Source organism: Dipodomys spectabilis, unplaced genomic scaffold (genome assembly GCF_019054845.1).
Source record: "Dipodomys spectabilis isolate Male_0828 unplaced genomic scaffold, ASM1905484v1 ptg000312l, whole genome shotgun sequence".
NCBI classification, from domain to species: domain Eukaryota; kingdom Metazoa; phylum Chordata; class Mammalia; order Rodentia; family Heteromyidae; genus Dipodomys; species Dipodomys spectabilis.
Window position 1 is genome coordinate 6,092,125 of NW_024870989.1, and position 16,757 is coordinate 6,108,881.

The 16,757-nt window shown below is 37.2% G+C and overlaps 1 pseudogene; it reads right to left on the bottom strand.

The window, feature by feature from the left end:
* Positions 1–2,708: 2,708 nt before the first annotated feature.
* Positions 2,709–2,808, bottom strand: LOC122127808 (annotated as a pseudogene).
* Between the last annotated feature and the right edge of the window lie 13,949 nt (positions 2,809–16,757).

Below are 16,757 nucleotides of genomic sequence, written 5' to 3' on the forward strand. Positions count from 1 at the left end.
AATGCTTGATATGGGCCTGTTAAGATAGTTTAACTCATCTTGGTTTAGTTTTGACATATCAATATTTGCTAGGAAGAGGTCCATTTCTGTCAAGTTCTCAAACTTATTAGCATAGAGTTTTGAGAAGTATTCCCTTATAATGTTCTGAATCTCGGTTGTTTCCGTGGTGATGTTTCCATTCTCATCTCTGAGTTTATTAGTTTGGGTGTGTTCTCTTCTTTTTCTGATAAGATTTGCTAAGGGTCTGTCAATTTTGTTAAGTTTTTCGAAGAACCAACTCTTTGTTTTGTTGATTCTTTCTATAGTTTTTTTGGATTCTAATTCATTTAATTCTGATTTAATTTTGATTATTTCTTTCCGTCTACTGGATTGGGGTTTATCTTGGTGCTCTTTTTCAAGGAGGTTTAGATGTGTCATTAAATTGTTAGTTTCAGATCTCTCCAATTTGTTGATGTAGGAGCTCAGAGCTATAAACTTGCCTGTGAGTACTGCCTTTGCTGTGTCCCAGAGGAGCTGGTATTTTGTGTGTTCATTTTTGTTGAATAACATGAACATTTGAATTTCCTTTCTAATCTCTTCCATGACCCACTCATGATTCAGCAGTGTGTTGTTCAGCCTCCATGTGATACCGGACTTTCTTTGGTGGCTTTTGGTGTTGAGTTCTAATTTTATTCCCTTGTGGTCAGAGAGAATGCAAGGTATAACTTCAATGTTTCTGAATTTAGACAAGTTTGCTTTGTGGCCTAAAATGTGGTCTATTTTAGAAAACGTTCCATGTGCTGCTGAGAAAAACGTGTATTCTGATGCTGCTGGGTGAAATGTTCGGTAAATGTCTGTTAAGTCTAGTTGATCTATGCAGCTGTTTAGATCTGCGGTTTCTCTGTTGAGTTTTTGCCGAGTTGATCTATCTAGTGGGGAGAGTGGTGTGTTAAAATCCCCAACAATTAATGTCTTTGGATCTATATGGGATTTGAGGGAAAGTAGTGTTTCTTTGATAAATTTGGGTGCTCCATTATTTGGTGAATAGATATTTAGAATTGTAATATCCTCCTGAAGGAGAGATCCTTTAATTAGTATGTAGCGACCTTCTTTATCTCTTTTCACGAATTTTAATTTGAAGTCTATTTTATCTGATATTAGGATTGCAACTCCCGCCTGTTTATGCTGTCCGTTTGCTTGGTAGATTTTGTTCCAGCCTTTAACATTGAAAATGTGTTTGTTTTTACGGGCAAGGTGTGACTCCTGTAGGCAGCCGATAGAAGGGTCTTGTTTTTTAATCCAACTAGACAGTCTATGTCGCTTAATTGGAGAGTTCAGTCCGTTAACATTAAGAGATAGGACTGAGAGGTATTTGGGAGTTCCTGCCATGTTATCTACCTTCTTGGGGGCTGCGAAAACTGGGTTCTTCCTATGGTTCTTGGATTCTCAGTTTGGGTGCAGTTTCTTGGCCTTTATTGTGGTCTTGTTGGTTTTATATGTGTAGGACATCTTTAAGAATCTTTTGTAGGGCTGGTTTGGTGGAGATGTATTGTTTCAATTTTTCTTTGCTATGGAAGTTTTTTATTTGGCCTTCAGTTATGAAGGAGAGTTTAGCTGGGTACAGTATTCTTGGTTGATAGTTGTTTGTTTTTAGGGCATGGCATACATCATTCCAGGCTCTTCTTGCTTTGATTGTCTCTGCTGAGAAATCTGAGGTGATTCTAATTGGTTTCCCTTTATAAGTGATTACCCTTTTCTCTCTGACAGCTTTAAGGATCTTTTCCTTGTTCTGAGTTGATCCTGTGTGGATTATAATGTGGCGGTGGGATGTTCTATATTGGTCTGGTCTATTTGGGGTTCTAAAGGCTTCTTGTATCTGGACAGGCCTATCTTTTTGCATGTTTGGGAAGTTCTCTGCTAGGATCCTGTTAAACAAATTTCCTAGACCATTAACTTCTGTTTCTAGGTGCTCCTCTACACCCATTATCCTTAGATTAGGCCTTCTGATGGTGTCTTCCAGGTGTTGGATAGATCTATCATATTTCTTGGACTTGTCTTGGATGGTTGTATGTTCTTTCTCTATAATATCTATGCTGTCTTCAATCCCTGAGATTCGATCTTCTGCATGGTCTAACCTGCTGTCAAGACTCTCTACTTTGTTTTTTATCTCTTTTCCTTCTATTTGGTCAGCTTTGATGGCTTCAAATTCTTTGTTGAAGCTCTGTTTTAGGTCTTGTATGAATTTCTTTACTTCCTTAATTTGGTGTTCAGTGTTTGTCCTCAAATCGCTTAGTTGATTGGTTATGGTTTCTTTGGGCTCCCATTCCTTCTGTTGGGTTCCATTCAGCATTCCCTTTGTGGTCTCCCTGACTTCCTTCAGCTCTTTGTTAATGGATTCCATGAATGCCTTTAGTGATCGTTGTGTGTTCTCTACCTGGTCTCTCAATTCTTGTATTACTCTTTGATTAGCTTCCTCCCGTTCGTGGGATTCCTGCAGATCTCTTTGAGTGTTCTCAGCCTGATGAGTAAATTTCTTATCAAGCATTGTAGCCTCCTCCTTTGTTTCCCCTTCTCATCCCTTCCCATCCTCCCTCTGCCCCCCCCACTCAATCCTCCTCACTAGCCCCCTCCCCGTACCAAAGTTGTAAAGTTCATTTTTGACATAATGACTTGTATTTTTGTAATCAATTTTTTAATAACTGTTTTTCATTTCTTACATCTGAAGAATGAAAAATATGGAATACTTCACAAATTTTCATATCATCCTTGTGCAAGTGCCATGATAATCTCTATATTGTTGTAATTTGGGTAAATGTGCTGCTGAAGCATGTAGTATCTTGTAAAGTTAAGTAGTTAATGATGCAATCTTTATAAAGGCATATATCCTTAGTTGACTTTTTGTAACCAGGAAACCTTATTGTTCCTAAAAATGTTATTGATCTTACTTCTCTAAAATTCTGTGTATATTGGAAAAAACATATTGTTTGGTCGATTGCTCACATTTTCAATTTTTTTGTCAATAACTATTTTAAGTCTTTTTCATTTAAAATTTGATCATACTTTGTAGCCTTTATACCTAGGTCCAAAGGTGATAGCTTTTCAAGTACTTATTTATCAACTGAGTTAGCTTTGTGGAGCTAATGGATTCAAAGCAAGCCTTGCTTAAGAGCTCCTTCTAAACTTCTGCAGCTTAAAATTCCTAAATGAGGTCTTACTGGCACAAATGTCTACCTGACCCTTTACTCTTCTTCCATGTAGCAACAGACCAACCAGAATATCTTACCCTGACAGCATAGATTTTCTTACTGGAACAAAACTAATCTTAGTTAAAAAGGATCATAGAGAGATGAACAATTAAGACAGAATCGTTTAGACTAGAATGTATTTTATCAAAATATAATTGTTTCTTATACCTAGTATTTCAAAAGTAGCTAAAGCCAAGAAAGTGAAAAAGTTTTGACATGCATGATTACCTAATGTCCTGGCCAGTCTACCATCCAACCAGGCAGGAATTTACACTACTGCCTTTCTTTCACTCAATATTTTCATAGTTACAAGAGAAGTCTATATGTTTCTCCTTGATATTAGGCCTTAAATTGGTAATGTTTATCACATTGTTTCCTCTTGCCTCTAGGCTGTAAATCTACAAATTGTAAAGCTTTAGGTCCAACTCTACCAACACTGAGGTAGAAATAATGGAATAATACTTTAAAACACAGTTGCCTTTGATACCCGAACCACAACAGTACATTGAAAAACATGTGCCTTTTTCTTATATTATATATAGTTACATATTTTATCTTTATACGTGCTAATATTTTATTTCACACAGTGAAACTTACTAGAATTAATTGATAATGTGACAAATAAATAGATATTTATTACAATAAATAAATTGGAATATAAATAATAAGGTTTAGAATGTACATTTGAAAATAAAAAGTATCAATGCAATGTCTTTGGTATAAACTTTTGATACCTTCTAAGTGTTCTTGGTCTTCTGAATTCACATTGTAAAAAAAAATTGTTGTTTTCCTCTAATCTATAAGGGACTTTACTCTGCTGCTCTGTTTATTGTTTTAACTCACTGATTCCAAAATATTTTTCTCCAATTTCGGAAGCCTTCCTACTGATTATACCCAAATTTTATGATATGATATCTAAAATGTATTACTCTTCTGCAGGACCCATGGGTCCTAGGATCCCAGGTCCCAGTTATCTGCTTCATCAGATAAGAAGGGCAAGATTTCTCACCTAGACTCATGAAACATGTCAACAGAAAGTAATTGAAAATCCATCTCAATTCCTTATGACACCGGAATTAGCAGTTTGCAATTGTGAAATGCAGTGCAACTTAAAATGAAAGATGAGATCACAAAATCTGAAAGTACAGTAATTCAAACTTTCAAACAAATGACCAGCCCATATGTATGACCAAGATCACAAATGTCACAAAATTATTTTTAATACCCCTCTTCTGATGATTACTGAAAGATTTCTGTCCAGCATAAGTAGGCCAAAAAATTAGTTCCTAGAACGATAGATCCATAATTAGTCTACCAAGGCTAGGAAAACTTGACTTCAGGTCAAATATAATTCACAAAAGCATTAATTGAGAATATCGTTAATGCTTCAAAATACTGGAACTTCAGTAAAACTTGGTTCTGTTGTATAAAAATGTTATCATTCACAAACAAATGACAACCTACATTTAATCTCCTGAAAACAGATTCCTTTTGAAATAATCTTTTAAAAATCACATTTACCAAAATAACATTTGACAAGTAGACGATAGTAACATTACAAATTTTTCAAGTTTAGGGTGCAAATTACAATAGAGTTGATTTATTTATCCAGCACTAATGCCAAGCAGGTTCAACCATTCATTAAAGTGTAGAAACAGTACCACCCACCATTTGTGTTGTTCAGTAGGTGCCTTCCAGAAATGTGTCAAATAGAACAACCTCCCATAATACAAACCCAAAAACTAGCTAATAAAGTAAGTTTCATCACTTAATAAGGTACATTTTGAAAAGTCACAAATAGATGCCTTATCATATGTTGTTTTATGTTTTCCCTATCTATCTAACATAGTAAGAAATATGACTTAAAGTCATGAATATGGGTACTCATCAGAGATGTGACAAACATAAAATCTGTCTTCTGTTTGTACCATATTCCTCTATAGTAGTAAATCGTGGTTTTCTTCTTTTTCCAAAACTTATAGGTAGTAGAAAATATTATCCCATGTAAAATAAAATAATCACAAACCTTTTTACAAAGCCATTTATAAAATTTTGTAGTTAGGAATATATTCTAAGCCATATTTAAACTTTCTTGTTGACTAAAGATTAATCTTCCAAATGGATGAGAATAAAATCATGTCTAGGTGCTTCACATCTCCAGTCTTGCAAATTGTTATTGCAGATGAATGAATTATGGAAATATAAGCTGACATCAGTTCAAGTATATGCAGGATTGAAACTCCGTGGAATGTATATAAACCTTTCAAAATATTAACAGACAGTTTAACAGAATGACTATCAGGAAGTTGAAACCAGAGAGGAATAATAGTAAAGGCATAGAATGAATGAAAAATGGAACAAGGGGCATGTACAGCTAGAATACTCAATGTACACATGTGATAAAGGAAGTGGTAAATCTGAAATAAATCTTGGAGAAGGGGTTGGTTGAGAATGATAGAAGGAGTCACTCTGATCAAGGAGCATTGGACAATTAGATGGACATATTTTTTGTAATACACTTGCAAAACCTTTTGTAATTTAGTTAGAAAACACAACAAAATACAAAAACACACAAAAATCACAACCAAACAGCAATCTCTAGAGAGGATGAATGTGACCTCTCAAAATTTTAAATAGTCAATGAAGGGTAGTGTTGGGAAAAGCAAACAAAGATGTTCAAAGAGGGCAGTTTTGGGTAGCAGAGAATTTTGAACATATTTAAATAGATTGTCTAAGGTTAAGAATCACCTACATCTGCTACAAATATTTTCTTCTGTGAGTTCTCTTTGTCTGCAATGGATAATCCAGTCCTCAGCCACCCTTGATAGCTTGTGAAGATAGAATGGAAGAAACAAGATCAAGAACCCATTACTCCACTGGAGACAGAAAAGTCCTCTATATTTTCTTTCATCTCTCTTCACTACTCTTTCGTCAAACTTTTAAGTCAAGTGATTTTGAATTATATCTTTCATTCTTTGTTCTGGCAAAGTAATTAACCAAACTAATTTACTAAATATTATTTGCCATTTTTTCTACCATGCTGTTTACTTGACTAAGAGAGTCCATTAAACTTCACCGTTGCATTTGGTTGCCACAAAAAACCAACATCTATGTTAATGAGGACAAACTCTAATGTAAAACTTTGTCTCCACAAAACCAGTCCAAGAAGTTGTGATCACAAATATTTAACTATACTTTTATTCTTTTACCTTGAAAGTCTTCTTGTGTCTAAAGTGTCACAAAAATAAGTACTCCACTACTTTTTGGTTCAATCACTTCTAACCTCAAAGATATATTTTGCTAACAAGATGCTTAGAGGAAACCAAAGTATATTCCACTTTTATGTTCTCCCTTAGGACTCTCCTTAGATACCATATCAGGATCAGTGAAGTTATACTTTGCAAAAATATTTCAATAGGTTATTTTTCTCTTGGTCTTGCATTTGCTCAGCAAGATGTATGGAAAAGAATAGAGTTAAATCATCCATACCTTGGGTGACAGTGTCTGTTACAAAAGACAATGCTTGTAAGTCCTAAATCTATGTCCTCCTCTTAGCTCTTGCCTGATTTCCAATTAGGCACAGCTTCTTGGCCTCAAGTCCAGTGAAGCTGAAAGTCTATAAGATATCCTCCTCACCCCGCCCCTCTATATCTTCATGGTTTCTCTTTTAAAACTCTTTGAAGTTGCCTCATTTGAACATAGAATTTATTTTCCTGTCTTCATTCAATCTATTCTGCATTGTAGTGAGCCATATAGGCTCTGTAAAATCACTTTAGGTAGCAAAAATATTAAGAAAATCTATATCAAAATTTCTGGCCCCCCTCCACTGCTGAAGTCAATATGCTTAGATAGGGCTTGTAAGAACATTGTTTGCTTACCCTTTCAATTTACGCAATTCTTTTCTGATCCCAAACTTTTTGGCTTATGTAATGAGAAGTCTTCACTACCTCATGTTGATAAGGATATTATTTTTTGTGAGCTGCTTAGAAATGTGTAATCATAGGAGTATCCAATCAGATTTTTTTTCTGTGTTTCAGTGCTTCACGTGCAAAGACATTGGGGAAAGTGTTACAAACAGAATAGCGTGAACCCAATACCTTCTTTCATTTTGGAGGGCACTTTCTACCTAAATATTTTGACCCAAATTATCTTTTTCAAAGAATAATTTTGGTAATGAAAGTTCAATTCACAAATTTTGATGTCTTAGGTTTTTTTAAGAACTTTGAATTTCACACAGTGAGAGTATATTTCCTGGGTAAGGACAATTCTCAAGGGAACCTACAGGATTTACAGTAAGGTTTCTGAAGTTTGTTTGTTTATTGTGAAAATGAGCTATCTTTACCCACATTTCTCCCTCTCAACTAAGTCTCCATAGCTTTATTTGCATGAAAGCCTATTTTCCCAGGCAATTTTCTTAATAGGCTAAGTTGTTAAAAAGTTTGAACAATTAAAATATGCCTGTCATAATTTTTTAACTCTTTTGAAATCCCTTTATCAAAATTACGTTTTCCCCAATCCTAATTCAACCTTTACCATCAAAAACTCTAACATGTTGTTCACATGATATAGTGTCCAGGCACCTATTATTTTCCACTGGCTTTATGTGTCTATATGAAGATATAAGCTGATGCTGAGCAAAATGAACTCCAAGATATGGAAACAGAGATTTTTTTTGCAGTTGTTTTTAATGTACTATGTGATTTCTATTTTCTTTGGGTTTTTACCCCTATGGTTTGTCCTTGGCTCTATTTGATTTTGGTAGCCTGTGTATACATTTACCTTAATTAGGGAAGGGAAGAGGAACAACAAAATGGCGAGACAAAGGACAAAGGGGAAGACAATGCAATAGCATTACTCACAAGACAATATGTTGGAAATGTACATTACAACTTGTGAGGAGTATTGAGGTGAAAGAAAACTGTGAGAAAAATGAAAGAGGGGGTAACAAGTTTGAAAAGTTATATATTCACTACTTTACAATTACTGGAACCCCATTGTACATCAATTTGACAATAAAACTAAATTAAAAAATAAGCTGCATAAAATATAATTTCACTGTATTGTTAAAGTAAATATTATTCTTTATTTTATGTAGCAACTTTTTAAAAATCAATACTATTTGGCATCTAATTTGAATGGATTACTCCTTTTTATCAGAGAGTCATCAACTTGAATGTTATCCAACTAGACAATATTTTCACAATAAACTTGCCAATATTTTGAAAAAAGAATAAATATAGTAGTTTCTCATAATAAAACCGAAAACAGTTTAATTCTATGGAAACCCATAACTTTTAAAAGTAAATAAGTTGTTAAGAGGACAGAATATATATGTTCCTCAAAATTCCTATGACTAATAAATACTCATTTTCAAATTCTGAACATTCCATACCTGAGATATTCAAAACAGTACCTGTTTGCATGTTATGTAATTTTGCAATAGATGCAGTTTCCAATGGAGTGTTACAAATTGAGAAGTCAACAGAAAAATAGCCGCATTCTCGTAGAGGAAAAAATTATGAAGCATCTGTAATTAATTCTTAAAGAGTAAGCAAATTTTATCAGAGTAAGCTATTATTTCTATGACCATCAATCCCAAGATTTATGCTATAAAGTCATCCTAGTCCAATAGTTTCCAACTTGTAAAGTGCACCTTAAAATTCCCTTAATTCACATCATGAATAGCTTATCTCTATTGTGAAAAATACTACACCTCTGATAATGTGATGCACTCCTTGTTCTGGAAAGAATACTACAATAAACTGAGTTGCATCATTTTTCCCCTAGTGAGATTCTTGAGATCAGAACACTTGCAAATGTTATTCATTTTTATACTTTTTAAACTATCACAGATATTCAGGATGCTAAGGTCAGAAGATTATGGTTGAAATCTCCAATAAACTCAGAAAAAGTCAGACACAAGTGGCACTGAGATTGAAGTGGTAGCGCATGATCCTTGATTATAAACAGGCTCAGAGACAGTTTACAGGCCCAGATATCAAGTCCTAGGACAAACCAATAAAACAAAAACAAATCCCAAATGTAGCATTTTTCTCATTGTATACAGAGGCAGGTAATTAAGGAACTTGCTTCCTGTGTTACCTATAGGTAGAAGAAAGAAGATGTCACACAATTATTCTCTTCATACAATGTCATACAAAACCCTCAAAAATTGCATTTTTTTTCTATATTTATAAATTAATATTGATTTGTTGGCAACTCTGTCTAGATTATTTACATTATCATCTTATACATGAACTGTTGGAATTATCTATTAACTAAGATCTAATTATAACTCTCTTGAAAGCATATTCTAGGCAAATAGAATGCCAGAAACATTTGTGAATTTGTCAATTAAACCCTCTACTTAAAAAGAATTTTGTAGCATCCTATAAAATATTAAATTACAAACAAAACTAAAATATTTATTTTAACTCTAAATTCTAATTTAGCAAGATCTACAAAGTCCTGCATTTGATGAACTTTGCTATTTCTCTAGGCTTAAGATTTTGTAATCCTTCGTCATTTCTTTGGAATCCAACAGAATGATGCTTACTTACTTTTTCAAATTTTGGGTGGGAATCATGAGCCATTTGGAATCTGGGAATGTTCTGTAATGAAGAGAGCTTTTAAAACACAACTGAAGATTATATACGAGTTACATTTCAATAGGAATGTTGACTTTTCAAAACATAATGACAAAATTAGCCCAAACTTCCAACTGTGTATTCCTTTCTTGTTGTTTGGTTTGTTTTATTAGACAAAATTATACTACCTGGTCCAGGGAAAGTATCACTACTTAATTCTACTCTCTAATCTCCTGCCTTAGTCTGAGTACTAGAATTCCAAGCTTGTATCACATTGCCCTGCCATGGATTGTTGGTTTATTTAATCTAGACATAGACTAGCAAATCTGAACTTCTCCAATGATATTATCCACTAGAATGACTGCTCAGAGTGTTTATGTACTATTTTCAAAGATCTTCTAAATTTGACACAGGATATGATCATCTTCAGATGCACCTGCTGGTATCTCTGATTCATTCCATCCTTTTAATAATAATTACTTAACTCTCTTACTATTCCTCGTCCCTACCTATGTAATAGTCTCAAACTTTTTTGAAGAAAGTTCACTTGAGGACTTTCTAATATTAAAATTTATCTCTTAATTCTTACTCAGGACATATTTTCTATTGCTTTTTTAAAACTTTTCTGAATATTCTAAGAGTTGTTTCATTTCTGTATTTGTGTGTGCACATATAAGTGCCTCTGTGTGTATGTGTGTGTTTGTATGTATGTATGCAAAAGCCTTAAGCTCTTATTCATCAATCTTGCTCATGACTGGTATTCCATCACCTGAGACATTCTTCCAATCCAGGTTTTGGCTGGTAGTGTGGCAAAGACTGTTCTGCCCAGGCTGCATGCAAACTGAACTTGCCAAACTCCTTTACATTCATAGGTTTTATTTCTCCAGAAGTATCGACTTTTAAACTACAAACATTTTTGTGAGTGAAAAGTCTAAGCTGTAGTCCAGATTTTTAACTCAAAAATTCATAGAAAGATAGATGAACATATACATTGCATATGCTGAGTGTACACTGTTAGAAATGTGATCTTACACCAGGTGGTGGAGAGATCTGAGGATTGGGGTTCAAAGCCAGCCCAGGTAGGAAAGTCCAAGAGACTATTTTCTCCAATTAACTACAAGAAAACTGGAAGTGGCACTGTGGCTCAAGTGGTAGAGCAGTAGCCTTGAGCTGAATAGCAGAGGGACAGTGCCCAGGCTCAGAGTTCAAGTGCCAAGACCAACAACAACAACAAAATGCAAGTAAAGGAAAGAAAAAGAAATGTGATCTTAGCCACTAGTTCATTGCTATTATAATTCCTGCTCTCTCAAGATGGACTTTTTTTCCAGTTAAATCCATGCCCTTATAGCTGACTTGCTTTGGAACCAGAATTATTCTTCCATTCTACTTTTAAAAATTCGTGCGATTAGCAAGCGTGATTTAGAAAGGGAAAAGCCTCATACTTCATATTCCACTTAGGAACACTCCCATAAATCTACATACTGGACTTGGCTTTATTGTTTTGATGTTGTCTTATGTGTAGTCTTCTATAGTGTATTGAACCCTTATACTTAAACACAGAACTTCTCTTTCTCCTATTATTGCAAATGTTTCGCTTACTGTTAACTCATGTGCACTAGGGAAATAATGCACAGCATATACACTCACAAAAAGAATGATCTGAGGACCTTCTTCCCATTTAAAATTTGGCTTAATTTGCAGAGTAATTATGAAGTTTGAACTAAATGTACTCATGGATAATGTATTTATAAGCAATATAAATACATTTTCTCTTTACTAAGTTTTCTCTGAAACACCTGTTACCTCATGTCCAAAAGTGTCGTTGTGTTAGTTCAATGAAGCCTGAAAACATTCCTTAGACCTCAAGAAGCACCAATGATTGTTACTGGACTTTGTGGAAACTGATCCCAGGAGAGGAATTGAACATAGAGGAATGATAGAGTTCAAATTAACTTCTGCTTTCCTTTTTACTTTACAAGAAAAGAATCCCAAGGCTTTAAGGAAACTCTGTCCCTTGCTTTTTCCAGTGTATTTTTTATTCATATAAACTTGTCTGTAAACTTCTAGTTGAGAGTATTACAAAAGATAATAATATGCCATGTGAAGGCCAGCATAGAATAAAAGAAATTAACATTGTTGTTTTTTTTAGTTAGTTTGTATTTGTTTTTGCCAATTGTGTGGCTTTAACTCTGGACCTGGGCGCTCTCCCTCAGCTCTTCAGCTCAAGGATAGTGCTCTACCACTTGAACCACAGCGCCATTTCTGACTTTTTCTGTTTATGTAGTACTGAAAAATCAGGGCCTCATGCATGCAAGGCAAGTACTCTACCACTGAACCACATTCCCATCCCCTAATAACATTGTTTTAAAATTGTTCTACTGCAAAGAAACAAAGACATGGAGGTTTAAAAGTGTCTTATGGATGGATATTTCACCCCTGAGATGATTCTCTTTTTGCAGGAGTCAGTTATCACTTCCTTTAGTCTGGTCCTGAGTTCTCCATAGCAATAAGAATTCCAAAAAAGCAGGATCATGTGAGTATGATCGGCACAAGCAGCTTCTTCTCAGACCAGTATCCCTTTAAGGAGAATCCCAAAGAAATATCGGGGGTTGTTTGTGTTTGCTTGTTTGTTTAGTTTGCCCTGGTTCTGGGGCTTGAATCCAGAGACTGGACTCTGTCCCTGAACAGTTGTCTTTCTTGCCCACCTATCCTCAAAAATAGTACTCTACTGCTTGAGCCAAAACTCCACTTTAGGCTTTTTTAATGTTTATTTACAGATAAGAGTTTCACAGACTTTTCTGTCTGGGTTGGCTTTGAACTAAGACAGTAAGAAAGACAAGTGAGATCAACAGTATGGACTTCTCTTTTGAAAAAAGAAATATTCGATGAAGTTTATTATAAAGCTAATATATGACAATTTTTAAAAGAAAAGAATATTCCCAGCAAAGAAGCCATAACTTAAATAACTCAGCAAAAGTAGGTGTACTGAATCATTTTGGAATTATTTTTTATTTTTGGAAAGATTACTATTGACCTTGTCATTCCTTTTGGGGAAACTGAAAGTCATATTTGCACTTTTTTTGTTGGTCATGGTGCTTTCACTCTGATCCTCGGCGCTGTCCCTCACCTCTTCATCCCAATTTGAGCACTCTATCACTTTAGCTACAGCACCACTTCTGGGTTTCCTGTGATTAATTGAAGATAAGTGTCTCATGGACTTTCCTGACAAAGCTTGCTTTGAACCACAATCCTCTGGTCTCATCCTTCTGAGTAGCTAGGATTACAGGCTTAAGCTACCAGCACCTGGCTCATATTTGCATTTATGTGTACTTAATGACACTATGTAGACAAAGAATGGAAATTTGAATCAAATGATGACATTGCAGCTTTTCAGAAAAATTGGGGTAGGAATAAATATGTCCTCATTTTTCCATGTTGTTATATTAATGACTCATGAGCTATGGGACTCTTACATTAGCATCCTATGCCATCTGTGTAGGTGTTATTTAGTATTAGACAATATTCATAGAGTAATATAGAAAGACTGAGATTTTTAGAAAGCAAAGGAGATCAGGTATGAAAGAACAGCATAGAAGGAGATACATTTATCACACAGATATTAAGAACTAGTCTAAGAGATTTAGAATGTTAAAGGCAATGAGGTATAAGCCTAGTTGATAACTAGTTCTTCAATAACCAAAAATATTTCCCTAGTACAGTTTCTGGTATACGTTAGTTACTATCATTTATTCCTTCCATCTGGAGTTATTCCTTCTCTTCTATCACAACTGTTAATTAGCCTCTGCCTTTTTGGTGCCATGACTGTCCAAAAAGATTTCCAAATCTCACTTAGACTAGCCTTCTCTGTGATTAGCAGTGACCTCCCAAAAGCCTGGAATCTTTGAATTTCCAGAATTCACCTTCCCTTGACATCTAAGTACATTCCTGGCATTAACTGCAGTGATCTAATGAACAAAACATTTTTTTTTTCAACACAGTATCCTAATATAGGCAAAATGCATGAATTAGGGACTGTTGTCAGGTATCAATATGGAAGGAGCAATTATATATTCCAAGTATGTGTTCTTTATTTTGCATTTACTAACTGTTTTGTTTTGTTTTGTTTCTGACAGTCCAGGGAGCTTAAATTCAGGGCTAGGGAATTATTCCTGAGCTTTTTTTTTTTTTTTTTTTTTTTTTTTTGCTCAAAGCCACCACTCTACCACTTGGGGCACAGCACCACTTTCAGTGTTTTTCTGTGATGAATTGAACCCAGGGGTTCATGCATGCTAGGCAATTACCACAACATGAAGTCACATTCCCAGAGCCCTAAATGACTTTCTTAAGATGGCATTACATTTTCATTCCATAACTATGTATCATAATTTTGGCCAGGTGGTAGAAAATGACATACAAAACAATACTAAGTCCAGTAAGGCTGGATGGACAGTGAATAACCGTCATGGTATAGCCAAGGCACAGAGGGGCTTACCTCACGGACCTGGTTAAACAGGCTGAGCAAGACAGCTCCTAACCCACAGCCTACCTCCAGAATGAGAGGGCCACCTTGGGTTCTAGCCACATGGGGACGCTGGGCCACCTCCTCCAGCACGCATTAAACCATTTCCTGTGAGAGAGAGAGAGAGAGAAAGTCAGAATTACACTTAAGCCGGGTGCCCATGGCTCAGACCTCTAATCCTAACTACATAGGAGGCTGAGATATGAGGATCATGGTTCACAGCCAGCCCAGGCAGGAACGTCTGTGAGACTCTTATCTCCAAAGAAGCACCAAAAAACTGGAAGCGGTGCTGTGGCTCAAGTAGTAGTGTGTGAGCCTTGATCTGAGGAGCTTGGGGACAGCGCCCAGGACCAGAGTTCAAGACCCAGACTGACAAGAATTGGACTTCTTGACAATAATAGCACTCATTGTCCCTGGGAGCATGGCAGAGAAGTCAGGCCAGGATTCCTGTGAACTGGAGGTCATGAGTATGTCACCTGGCTTCTCCTTGCCTCTGTATCCCCAGCTGCAAAACTGAACACAGTGAAGGATCCCCTTCCTTATGGGGATAAGGTCAGGATGAAAGAGAGCTATGTTTTGTTTCACAATCCCTCAACTGTCCCATGATTAATAACAGGCTCCACCTGAGCCTTTTCCAGGTATCTTCCTTTCATTTGCTCACAGAATTGCCAAGAATGGTATCTGATGGCCGCTCCCTCTGTGCCCTATGCCAGAGATCCCTCTGTATAAATCCCTTGTTTCCTCACAATTGTCCCAAGAGGAGACTGAGGTCCAATGCTTGAGGCCTAACCCAGGCTTGGCCTGTGGTCAAGAATTGGCTGCCGTGCACTAAGAGTTTGAGATAATCCATCTAAACCGATGCCTGAACATGGTGCTACATGTCTACTATCCCAACTACAGAGGACCAGGCCTGGTGGAGCATGCCTGTCAGATAGGCGGACCATGATCCAGCCCAGCCTGACCATATATTACTCTCTATCTTGGAAATGCCCAAGACAGAAAGGCTTGACTCACATGGTGGAAGACCTGACTGGCAAGCATAAGGCCTTGAGTTCAAACCCTAATATACCAAAAAGAATCCGAGGCCCGGTGCCAGATGCTCATGCCTATAATCCTAGTTACTCAGGAGTCTGAGATCTGAATATCACAGGTCAAGATTTAAAATAGGGTTGGCGTCACCCATCAGACATCATGGTGAGAAGACCCGGATTCTGACCTATGCTGGTGCACTCCATACTCGCAGGGTGCAGATCCTTACTAAGTTCTGGCCACACAACCTGTCCCCCTGGGAAACCACCCCCTGTGAGACACACTCCCAGGTCCTCTCAAGCTCCCACTGCCACCAACCAGACCCAAGGGAGTAGACAGCTCCAGGGCATACAAATCCCTTGGTCTTGTAATTTAATGATGATGAGTTCCCTTCAAGCACCTTACCCTTCCAGGCCCCTAGACCTCAGCTGTGAAGCCCTCAAAGATAGCAGGAAAAGTTACCAAAGGGTCCGACTATCTTTGTTGCAACCCACTTCTACACACACACAAATCCAGACTGGTGACAGAAGACTCATCCATGCAGCACCTGAAATTTGCCAATTGATCACTCACCTGAGCTCTGTCAGGATGTACAAGTAGAAAGATGATCTCTCTTTCTTTCCCTCTCTCTCTCTCTAATGCGCGCGCACACACACACACACACACACACACACACACACACACACACACGCACACGACTCAGAAGTGCCTCTGTTCATTCCTCATCTGGCACAATGTACAAGCTGGAGCATGGAGGTTCCCTTGAGAGAACCAGGGGCTCCCACCCAAGGGGAGCACCACTCAAATGAAACAGCACCACCACGCCTCTCCCTTTCTCCAGGGCCAGATCCTCCCCCTTGGGAACAACCAGCCTTGACTCCACATTCACCAAAACCCTAGGTCAGGATGCTGGGTGAAGGAGTCCTGAGACAGGTGTCTCCTCAGAGCCTGGAAAAGGAAACTAGCAGAGGGTCATGGTGACCTCAGAGGGGTGTCTGACCAGTGGTGGGGGGAAATGGATGGATTCCTAAGGATACATACAACGACATACTCCTTACTTCTAACCTACACGCTCCTGGGCTAATTGGTGGATTCTTGGGGAGGACGAGGAGATCAAATGGAACAAGAGCACCAGCGCATGCTGGCAGAGCTGGTGATGATCCTGTGAGAACTGTTTACAGCTGAGGGGTAAGGGAACAGGCCAGGTGTATGTGTGAGGGGGGTTGGGGTATTCCTCCCAGATATTCACCTTCTGCTTTGACCCCCAGCGCCCTTCACCTCCTTCCTGGGCTTTTCTGGGACCCTCTTCAGGTGAAAGGATGACCAAGCACAGAAGACAAGGGCTCAAACAGCAAGGGGGGTGTCTATCTTATGCATCCAACAACCCTCATGCAAAGA